The sequence below is a fragment of the Diuraphis noxia genome, unplaced genomic scaffold (assembly GCF_037042655.1).
Source record: "Diuraphis noxia isolate RWA-SAM2 unplaced genomic scaffold, SU_Dnox_SAM2 contig0003, whole genome shotgun sequence".
Lineage (NCBI taxonomy): Eukaryota > Metazoa > Arthropoda > Insecta > Hemiptera > Aphididae > Diuraphis > Diuraphis noxia.
In genome coordinates this window covers 10,387,080-10,399,159 of record NW_028301713.1, presented here as the reverse complement: position 1 = coordinate 10,399,159, position 12,080 = coordinate 10,387,080, and positions in this window count along the sequence as shown.

The following is a 12,080-nucleotide window of genomic DNA, read 5'->3' as shown; positions in this document are numbered from 1 at the left end:
GAATACGGCACGAGATCTGCAATTACATTGTTTCGTATCGAAAAATAATTAACGATTAAAAATTAAAAATATTTATTAGAAGGAACAGACTGCAATAACGACACAATACATGTTAAGGAATTGTGGGTCGTCATTGGTAGTAACCTCATTGGCCAGTTTCATCATAATACGGACAATTAGGGCGATCAGTAGTTAAATAATTTCATCGGCTGAAAGTAATACGGAAGCGGAAAGATAACATGCAACAATAAGTAGGAACGCTGAAATTAACTTTTAGCAAAATCTGTTAGCCTCACACCGTAACCTACCCTACCAAATATAAAATGTAAGCAGTAAAACAAAAGTTATCCCCCTCGAACCCCCCTTCCTTAATTATGCCCCTATGCATCACCTTCGCCATACATATAAGTTTAGAAAAAAACGAGAGATTAATCCGTTTCCACCTATCCCAAATAGGATAGACAAACAAGGGTAAGGCATTATTCGATTAATTTTTTATTTAGATAAGATTGTATTCAAATAATATTCACAACGATTTATTCGAATAAAAAATTATTCTATAAATATTCTTAGAATACAACTTTACAAATATTGAGCAATTTGAGCTCCATACAAAAATGTATAAATAGTATCAACATTCAGATATTATAATATGGGAAATTTGCGTGTTTAAAATTACCAACCAAAGTGTAATCAATTAAGTAAACGAAAATTAATCGAATAATATTGTTTTTAAATTATTTAGATGAAAAATTACAAAAAAAATTATTCGAATAAATATTTATTCAAATAATTATCTAGATAAAATTTTGCCCAACTCTGGGTGCAACATTGGAAGTTCGTGAGGTGCGCACCCAATGCCTAATGCGAAAGCGACAAATTTCAAAAATGTACGCTTTATTTACTATAGAGAACTTCAATAGTTATAATAATATAATTTTGAGAAGAGAACGTTTTATTTTTCTGATTTGGACGTTTCATGTCAATGAATTTACGAGTCACAGTGGACACGGTCGAAATTATTCATAAAATATGATTTTTAATGAAACTCATCTTAACAATGTATTACTACGCTTATTGTGCGCACTAGTGGTAAATGGTGGTCATGCTTATTGTCGGCGACAGGTAAAAATGTTTTTGTAATATACGCGTACGAATAACGACGCAATTGAATCGCGGCGGTGCCGTCTCGTCTACGCCAAACTGCAGTAATAACTGATAAATAGATGTCATAATAAACGAGTTTTAATCGAGATTATAGTCGATATAATATTGTACATAGAAATCGGATAACATTATTAATATGCGTGGTAAGACATTGACGACGTGTGATTATAATAATATTGTTATTGTCCCTAACCATTTTTTTTAAGTATATTTTTGTATCGGTTCAGCGATGGCTGTAAATCGACACGTCAGACTACACTAATCCTACATACGATTTTGACACCCACCTATTTCTCATAATTACCTTACCACACATCGAGTATAGAACTTTTAGTTCACAATTAACTGTAATGTCTAATACAATAATCATCATAATATTATATTTAAAACGACAAAGGTTAAAATCGCCTATGACGATTGTCAAGGGTGAGTATATATTTTGGTGTATATATATTTTTTGAGTATGTATTCTTGGTAAACAAATTAATATCGATTTAATTGTCTTCGAGACGCACGAGAGAACGAACGTAAGCCTAATGATAAATATTTATCGAGTGATGTGACGTCGCGTCGTAAGCTCGTCATGAGATATTTTCGCAAACGCATCGGCTGCAGTACGTTCGAGCATAGAAAATAACAATATAATAACATTAATATGAAGTACGCCGACCATGATTGAAAATAAAACCCATTTCGGTGTCTGCTAATAAAACGAGTCGACGAAGAGCATTATTATTTCAGTGCGCAAACATTACGTATTTCGCTACAAATGATGATATATGTAGGTAGGTTAGGTATAAGGTATTATACACTATTATATCACATTATTTTATTAAGACTCGCGTTGCGAAAAAGGATTAGTAAAAGTTTTTAAAGTCTTCGCGTTAATCCTATCGAGCGAGTTACAGTGCGACGGCGGCGGCGACACACTGTCTCGGGCGTGTCCTATATAATATATTATATTTAAGGAATAGAGACAACGGCGGCGGAGACGACCGTTTTTAATATAAATTCGCCAAAGTACACATTCGTTCGCAACCTATACAATATAATATATATATAAAATATAATAAAATACACTGCAAGTGTAATTGTGTGAGTGTGTATGTGTGTGACGCTTTTTCGTACAACACTTGCTTTTTGTCGATTAATTTTAATACCCATCGCGCACCCCCCCGACGACGAAAACTTTGATATTAAATTCCTGGTGCGGCGGTAACGAGAAACGACGGATAAAGACGAGACAGACACAGAACAACAGACAGTGACAGCACCCGAGGACGATGTCTAGGCGAAATCGGAGGGGAGGAGGGGGGAATAAAATATAGTCGGTGCTGTATACACACACACGTTTGGATTAGCAGTGAGTATTGCGATTTACTATCGTTTTCATATTATTATCATTTTATGCCAAGCGCGCTCCGATCGCAATAGATTTTATATATGGTATTGAGGCAGTTTTTAGAAAGTCATATGTTAGTATGCCGAATTTCAGAATATAAGTTTTAGAAAATAAAACTTTTAGAATTTAAATATTTAGAAATTTTTTTTTTTACTGTTTACTCGTATATAAAATGTTTTCTAATAATTCTTTCATAATAAAAATAAATATAATAATTGTTAATACTTATTAGCAATAGCTCTCATAAATTTATCTAAATTAGAACTAGAATCATTAATTATTCGTTTACATATCTGCAATAAGTTTTGTTACGTGTTTCATTGTACTTTTTTCTCTCGAATAGTTGTTAATATCAATAAAATAAAAATTTGATAACGATTATTGAGTAACAAAGCATTATGTTTATAAATATTTTGCATTTTGATATTTCCCGTCTTTCCGATCAAACATTAACTATATAATTACAAATTTGGAAAAGTATCATAATTTCTACATTCTGTATCGTAAATTCTTTTAAAAAATAAGACAACATTTTATTTAAAAACTGTATATTTTATTTGTTTTATTTTATTTTCTAAAACACAGATTTTCTAAAAGTTTCATATTCTAAAATATAGATTTTCTAAATCTTGTCATTCTAAAACTTGATTTTAAAAAACATGTAAAACACCCAAATTATATATATATATATATATATATATATATTTTACCAGCTGCTTTTCCGAACAGAATATTACACCTACGTGTGAACAAATCGATGGACATTTTCACGCGATCGAAATATATCCACTCGGACGCGTTATTATTATTGGGCCGGTTTTTCTAAGTCAAGGACCCCTTTCAAGTATAGTATAAAGTCTGACCACGGACCCTTCCCAACCTCGAAAAAAAAAACTGTACAATTTGTCCGCATCCAACGCAAATGACTACACTAACAATTATTACTCTACATATTATATCCAGGGTTCAGCAAAGATTTACCCATTGGAATATTTCTTGAGATAAAAAATTCATCATGTATCTGTTTTTTTTTTTTTTTATTATTAAAATTGCATATACATGGGCTACATGCATTTTATTTTTTTATTTTAATTCATTTTTTAGTAAAAAGTATAAAAAGAGTACTTATTAATTCTATGAAAAAAAGACACCTATTCTTACAGATTATTTTACTGAAAGTGTTGACCATTCAACATTTGATTTTTATTCATCACAATATGTTTTTTTAGTATTTTTTTAGTTTATAGATAAAACGGCAAAAACTGGTTTTTATCCGGGCGGCGAGTCTCCCTCTACGACTAATGGGTTTATCCTCACGGGACACAGTGTATATGTCGTAGGCATATAGTCAAATCAGGCATTTTATGAAATGCCTAGGCATATAGTCAAAGAATTTAATGTTTATGCGATTTCACCATCCGCCTAGACATTTAGTTAAATGCCTATTTCATGCCAGGCAAATAATAAAAAAACATTTTGTATTATTTTAAAAATTTAAATATATTTTCTATCAGTTATTTATTTAAACGTAATAGACGTGCTAAACTAAATTATTGTACAATTCAATCGCGTGTTCTGTATCTTTTTCCATAACGCCATATTTTTGTCGTTATAATCGATAAGATTATATAATTTGTCTCACTGTACTCAATATAATATATAAGGTTCGCATACAACCTAGTACCTACGTTAATTTTCCAAGGTAAAAACCAATGGAACTTTTATTTTTATTTAATAAGAATATATAGTAGGTACTCACTATTCGTACTATAGACTATAACTGACTATATAGGCTATACAATATACTCGCACTATCATTTATGTCTATCACATCTAATTATTTATTCCCTGAATATATTTATGATTTAATTTTTAAAACAATACTAAATAATAATCAACACAAAATTAAACATATTATTAATTCATATACCTACGTGTGTTTCATATTAATAAAATATAATATACAGCTTTTTATATATAAAATAGCAATTAATAACTGATAGAAAATATATTTAAATTTTTAAAATAATACAAAATGTTTTTTTTATCATTTGCCTGGCATGAAATAGGCATTTAACTAAATGTCTAGGCGGATAGTCAAATTGCATAAACATTAAATTCTTTAACTATATGCCTAGGCATTTAATAAATGCCTGATTTGACTATATGCCTACGACACATATATACATGTTACACGGCCAATGTAAATGGACACGCCATTATTAATATCTGAGGCAAACAATAAGCGTCCGAAAAATGTGCGAAATGTAGAGGCTGTCATAATGTTGTATTAAATATTAATATTATTAGAATAATAGTTTATAGTGAAAAAAACGTAAATATCAACCAAACAGTAGATCTTAGAAAATATTATACATTATAGATATAAATAGTATACGTACAATTACCAACAATGTACTTAAATAATGACTATTCGAATAATATCGTCTACAATAATATTATACGTGGTACATGAAAATACGTCGTTAAATAGAGCTGTCGAATGCGATGAGTTTGTCTCAATCGATCTAAGGTTCTGACTACAGTTAATTTCCAAGGACTTAACACGCCTACGAAGACCACGTGATATTTCGGTTTACAGGGTGCATAAAACATAATATCAATGTAGATAGTAGTTTAAAGACATGGAAATGTGATATGGTGTTATGACGTGATCGCAGGAAAGGAAAAATTTCGCGAGATAATTATCTTACCCGTTCTCGACCAGTACACTATACCTATACGAATATTATATTATAAACGACATCGATCGACATTCCGTTTAAGAGATTTCGTCCGGAAAATTGTCGACTTACCACAGCGCAACGTCTAAGTATTTGCTGAAATAATTAGTGTGTTTTGAATTTTGAAATTCATTTTTTAGTCACTAAAAAGCAACGGCTAAATTCGATTACCATTTAAGGTACTTTTATTATTAAATTTTAATTTTATCGATCCGTATTTCGTATCAAAGTTTTATATTTTATGTTTGCCGTCGCCGTTACGAATAGTCCAGAGAGTTCAAATGTATAAATAAATATTCGTTTCAACAAATTATTGCCATGCTTTATATTTTTATTTTATGATATATTCCAAAATGTATTTAAGAAAATTAAATTACAAAATTAATAAGCGATATTACCATTTGTGATTTTTTTTTTACAGCTTCTCATTGATTTATATGGGTTAAATTTACTTTTCAAGGTTTTTTTTCTGAATATAATCAAGTAAATGGATCTATATATATATATAATATGATAGACTATTGTCCATTATTATCTTAATGACTATTCAAAATCGTCTGACAGCGTCACGTTTTTAGCTTTGTTAGTAGTTCGTTTATAATATTATTAAATAAATTAGAATCTGCGCTATATAGATAAAATAATATAATATAATGTTTTAGTACAGAGATAATTTTGTTCCCTTACAAAGCATTAGCAATCATATTTCGTGAGAGCAAATAATTCACAACGTAAATTATAATCATTATAATATTACGTTTCTGAATTTGCGTACCTACATTAATCTATTTTCCCATAATTGTATATTAAAATATGCTCAATTAATAATTCTATGCCGTACTTTTGATTCGTCATATTATGTTACAATATTCTAATTAATGCTTTTTTTTTTTTGTACACAGGAATTTTATATAAATAATATACAAATATATATAGTGCAAACATTATGGGTATCGTGATTGTGTATATTTATTTGTGTGCATGTGTGAGAGTTTACGGCCAATTTATATAAAAAGTTGCTCTTGATAAAAGGACATATTATATTAGTTTAATTACTGGTAATATGCATTAAGACGTCAATATGTGTGTGATTTAAAAGCATCCGTTCTCGTTAACCAGAACCTTATCAGCATATACACACATGGATACTTTGAAAAGGAAAGATTATTTGTCTAGGATGTTATTACTGAGACCGACATATGAGATGGTCCGTCTTTTATAGTGTTATATATAAGTGCAGTGCGAGGTGCTGTGCTAATTAGAAACATCGAATTACGTTAAATGGACCCTTCATCGCTGACAAATACATCTATCAAATGCGGATCTTGACAAGTGTATTTAACCTTAATCCATCTCTCATCGTATATCATGTACAGAATGCAAGCATTAATATCTGATATCTATATACCTACCGCAGTCACTCGCGAATTAAATGATTATCCAAAATATACTCGTTCACTATGAAAATGTGTATGAACAAAATAAATATAGTTATTACGAAATGCATCCAGTACGTATATACGAACTTAACAGCATCGACAGCAATCGTTCCAAACACGGTCACGCGGAAACCATCAAACAAAATTTAAGACTCTTAGACAACTCTTAATTAAAAAAAAAAAATCAAACGGACGTAAGTTCAATGAAAAAATAAAAGAAAATAAATTAATGGAGAAAAAACGGATTCAACAGTAAAATACATCATGTAACTATTAGTTCTGTAGACGACAAATAAATTCATTTTAAGGTTCAAAATCAATTATTTTAGCGATAATTATTGTTAATTGGTAGGTATAGATGTTATACGGAATTTATAATAATTATTATTTATTTACGGAAATAAATTCCAATTACAAAAATATTGCGTAATGACAGTTTGTGTTAAGTGCACATATTTTGGGTCACAACTTAAAAGTAATGTGAATATAAATAACATAATGCTATTGTTATGTATTATTAGCTAAACGAACCGATTATAATATATACTATCCTAGTAAACAATGCAACTATAAAATAGAAATCCTTTACTATTGTATTTTGTATCTCCCGTTTGGAAATATATTTCTACTATATTTTAGGCTTTATATTAGATTTTGGAATCGTATCATTTTTTTTTTTTTTTTTTTTTTTTAATTATCCCGCGGCAACTAAGGCCATTGGGAAGGGGATAGTACTGCGTTCCTATGGAACTGTAGGTTGGTTTTACACGTGGGTGAGAGTTTTGGCAGAATTTCTATTTGGGTACCCGTAGGTTTCTGCCATGCACCGGAATAGGGGATGGCGGCTGTATCATTTTTATTTCTGAGCTTTTCAATCGATGAATTCCCAATCGTATTAGAAAACATTAATAAAACATTCAAAAAACATTTGCATATTCACTATACAAGAATGTATTATCGTAAAAAAACAGTTTCATATTATAGCCAATCGGTTATTCATCATTCTAGTATGCACTCTATGATTCCGCTATATTTAAAGGTACCAGTAGTTACGATAATAATATTGTACTGGCGCAACCAATGATAAAATAAAATGTCTTGGTCAAATATTTAACACACACACATGCACACTATTCTTACGCGTATTTTGTAAAAATGAATTAAAAATCTCGAAGAAAAAACAATATTCGTTTACTCTCTTTCTCTCTGACGCGAAACTTTTTTTCAATATTTTTACTCCAACCGCGGCCATCGTTGCGTGTAATTTTTTTCTCCTGTGTCGTCAAACTTCGAGCATATACCTTTAAACATATATATAAACATATCGGTTGTGTTTATTTTCGGCTATGTTTATCGAGTGGATAATTTATTGAACAAAAAATAAAATCCAATCGAAATTTACCACTGGTTTCACACTCTCTCACAACACACACACACTGCCACAATACTAGGGAATAAATACTTTATAACGTTTATACACTGTCAACATGCCCGTAATTGAAATTGATATCGGAAAATAAACACATAAAACAAAACGGATTTCATAATAAAATCAACTATAATACTATAGTAATCATAGCAGCTAATATAATCAGTGCGATTATTGACGCTATACATTTTAAGTGGCTTACCTAACCTTAGCCCGACGACGAAAAAAAATATTCCAAGCCGGATGTCGCGTACACTGGCTCATTCTCTCATTATACATAGGTAGTATTATATTTCGTATTTTCGCGTTAGGCACAGTTATCATCGTTCCTGCCCGTTTGTTGGTACACCTCTACCTATAAATAATGACACATTTTCGTCCCCGTTGATTCGATTTCAAAGTACGCCGTCGTCGGCGCGATTCGATTATACAGCTCGCCGACTATAAAATATTATCGTATACGAAATTGAATGAAGTCATTGGACGCAGACATTATAACGGCATATTATGTGTGTGATGATATATATATATGGATTATACAACGATACAGGTATATATGATATGCATGAATAGAATATCATATAACATGGATTGGATATGTCTTCAGAAATATGTTGTTAGTAGTCGGAGAATATAATTATATAATATGATGATGATGATGCGACGACAACGTTTTTTTAGTGAGCCGCCACGGATTGGGTGTACGGGGTCGATGTTTGGTTATGACAATATTATCATTATTATAACTTGCCGTAATAAAACAACATGATGATAATAATAATATGCACAAAGCACAGCTACAGCAAAGCCTGGCCTCGGCAACTGTTGTACGACGGCGCTCCGTATAGGCAAAATAGGTACGTCAGTGTCAACAACGCAAAAGCAGTGGCGACGGCGGTCGGTCGAAACTGAGTTTCAAAAACTGAAAAGTAGATACTTAATAACTTATTGACTTGAAATTTTAAGCACGACTCAAAAATGTATCAGTTATTAGTTATGAATTATGAATCAGTTATGATAACACACTAATACACTATCTTAATCATAGATAATAAAGAATTCTCATCTATTATCTATGATCTCAATACGCGCGATTAGTATGGTTTACGTTTACCGTTTACCTATGATCTGGTATCTGAACCTAGGAAACGAGCCCGTAAACCAACATGATGTTAGATCCTTGTTTACCCGTATTAGGAAAACGTTTACTGTCTAAGTGTCTAACCTCTTCTTTATAGATCTTGGTATGACGTAGGTATGTCTAAATACACCACGGTTACCGTATATCTTAAACCGTGAAATACATCTGTCTAATCATCCGTATTGAACTTATCACAAAACATAATTATTTTGCCATTTTGGTCACAAATCACAATCACAATAATAGATAGTCTATGTTCGTACCACGGTCAAGAATTCAAGATAGTACTATCTTAAATAGTGGTTCATACACATTTAACATCGAATATATTTTTAAAATCGAAGGCTTTTTTTGGGGCAGCGAAATGATAACCTTTCTACCCCAAAACAATGTCTGGGGTAGCAAAAATACTCCTCGATACCCCTTAGTGACGCCTGTAGATCCACGGGTATAACGAAACTTGAATACCACAACTATTATGTTGCTACTGCAGTATCGATATACTAAGGGTGCACCTAAGTATAATATTAAATAATAATGATAATAATAATAATAATAGGAAAATTGGAAATCCGGACCAGATAAATCAGAAAACCCGTATAAAGGGAATTGGTCGCCGGGAGCAGAAATGTTTTTCTTGTACGACTTTTTATCGAGATCTCACGGCATATATAATAGCGCGTTTGATCTAATTCTAGAATCGGACATTAAAGGGGTACATAAAAATGAAATATCTTCACTTGCGGATCACACTACCCGTCTTCAAGCTGGGGTCGGTGTGTATCGTCTATTCACATTATACGTACACCTATAATATAGTACTTTATATTATATGAAACGTTTTGGGATAAAATATAGGAGTGGTCCAAACGCGGTGCAATTTTCACATTAATTTCGAATAAAACCCGTCGATATAATATTTGTGCTATAATGGAATCGATAACACTTATATGCGAGTACGATTTATGATATTAAGTTATTCGGTGATTACGATTCGTCAAATAAATATTTTTTATCTCGAGTGTATTGAATTATCGCATTGTACACAGTATTGAATATTATGCTATCTAAAATGTATATTTATTAATAATTATGTAAGTAATAATTATAATCACTTATAACATTATAATCTACTTGTTTTTTTTTTCGATTTCGTGGCGAAGGATGTCAAAATCTTTTTTTGTAAAAGTTTCGACCAAATCTCATACGGTAGAAATGTGATGTAAACAAATTCTCTTGACAAATCATGCATTGCATTTATGCATTACGCGTATAGTCCAAATCAAAACATCATCGTGAAATTTAGTTTCGGGATTTTTTTTTTTTTTTTTTTGTGATTTTCTTGTTCATTAATAATACGTTTATAATACATTATAATAATAATTATTATTCAAATTGTATTCAGATACGCGAGTTCCAACTAGAATGCAATGATTACAATATATTATTGTTGAACATAATAATATAATATATACACAACATAATATACTATATTATATCTATCTTCTCAGTTTAACAATGTTATAAAAACAATTATCACTACCTACGGATCTATTTATACTGCATAGATACTTAAATTAATTCAATTCTAATATTCAAGAATATGAATATTATTATAACTGATACAGAATAAGTGAGAAAGTTTCAATTATTGGTAACAAATTCATGTCACATTCCCAACTATAAAAAAATTATTATTGATTTATCTGAATTATCATCGTTGTTCTATGACCGTTTATTCTTAAACCTGAAACTTGTATATGAATCATATAAAAATACAACAAAACTAAATGTCTATTATTAGAATAGCCATGCGGTTATCATTAAATCAGAGATGCTTGTTATTGTCAATGACAACACGCGGACTATAATATTTAACAATTAACTCAGAACAATGTAAAATACTACAAAATATGTTCAGTGACGAACGTATTAGTGTATTACGTGCGATCACGAGTGCATTTCAAAATTAAAATACGAAACGGTGTTATCATAATAATATATAACACGAGCGAAGAAAGATTTCGGAGGAGGAAAAGAAACTACACAAATGTTTCAGACCGGAAACGCATTTTAATTACAAGTTCACGAAAGACATAAAATCGTTTTTGCTCACATCCGGTCCTAAAGTTGGATGGTAAAAAATTAACTGTAGTTCAGACAATAAAACTAATCAAATTAGTTTATGGGCATTACTATAAAATATATCCATTAAAGTTTGAATACACTTAAAAGTAATACAGTCAAGCAGTGGGCATAAAAACTCCAAACTAAAAATGATTACATTTTCCGATATTGCATACTATATTTACATAATAATATTGTGTATAAAAAAATATTCCACTAAAATACCGCAGTGATTATCTTTGAATTCTCAATCACTTGGCTACTTTTTTTTTAAATACCAATAAACCGTACTAAAAAAAATACCAAATTATTTAGGAGTGGCCGAGCTGTTGTGAATTACCAAACTAGAACATAATTTGGAAAATTCATAATGGCGTCACAAATAAAATTTGATATGTACGTAGGTGTATTTTATTAGTAATTAGTATATTTTTCAATCACGATTTACTACATAAAAAATCATATAATTATACACAAAAATATATTCGTAACCTCATCGACGATCACAGAGAATTGAGTACCTAATATTATAATTCAAATTATGTATCTATCTACCTATCTATTAAATTATAATCTATAGGATTCTACGGCAGAGGAAGCTTTTGCAACTGACAACAGTATAAATTGTATG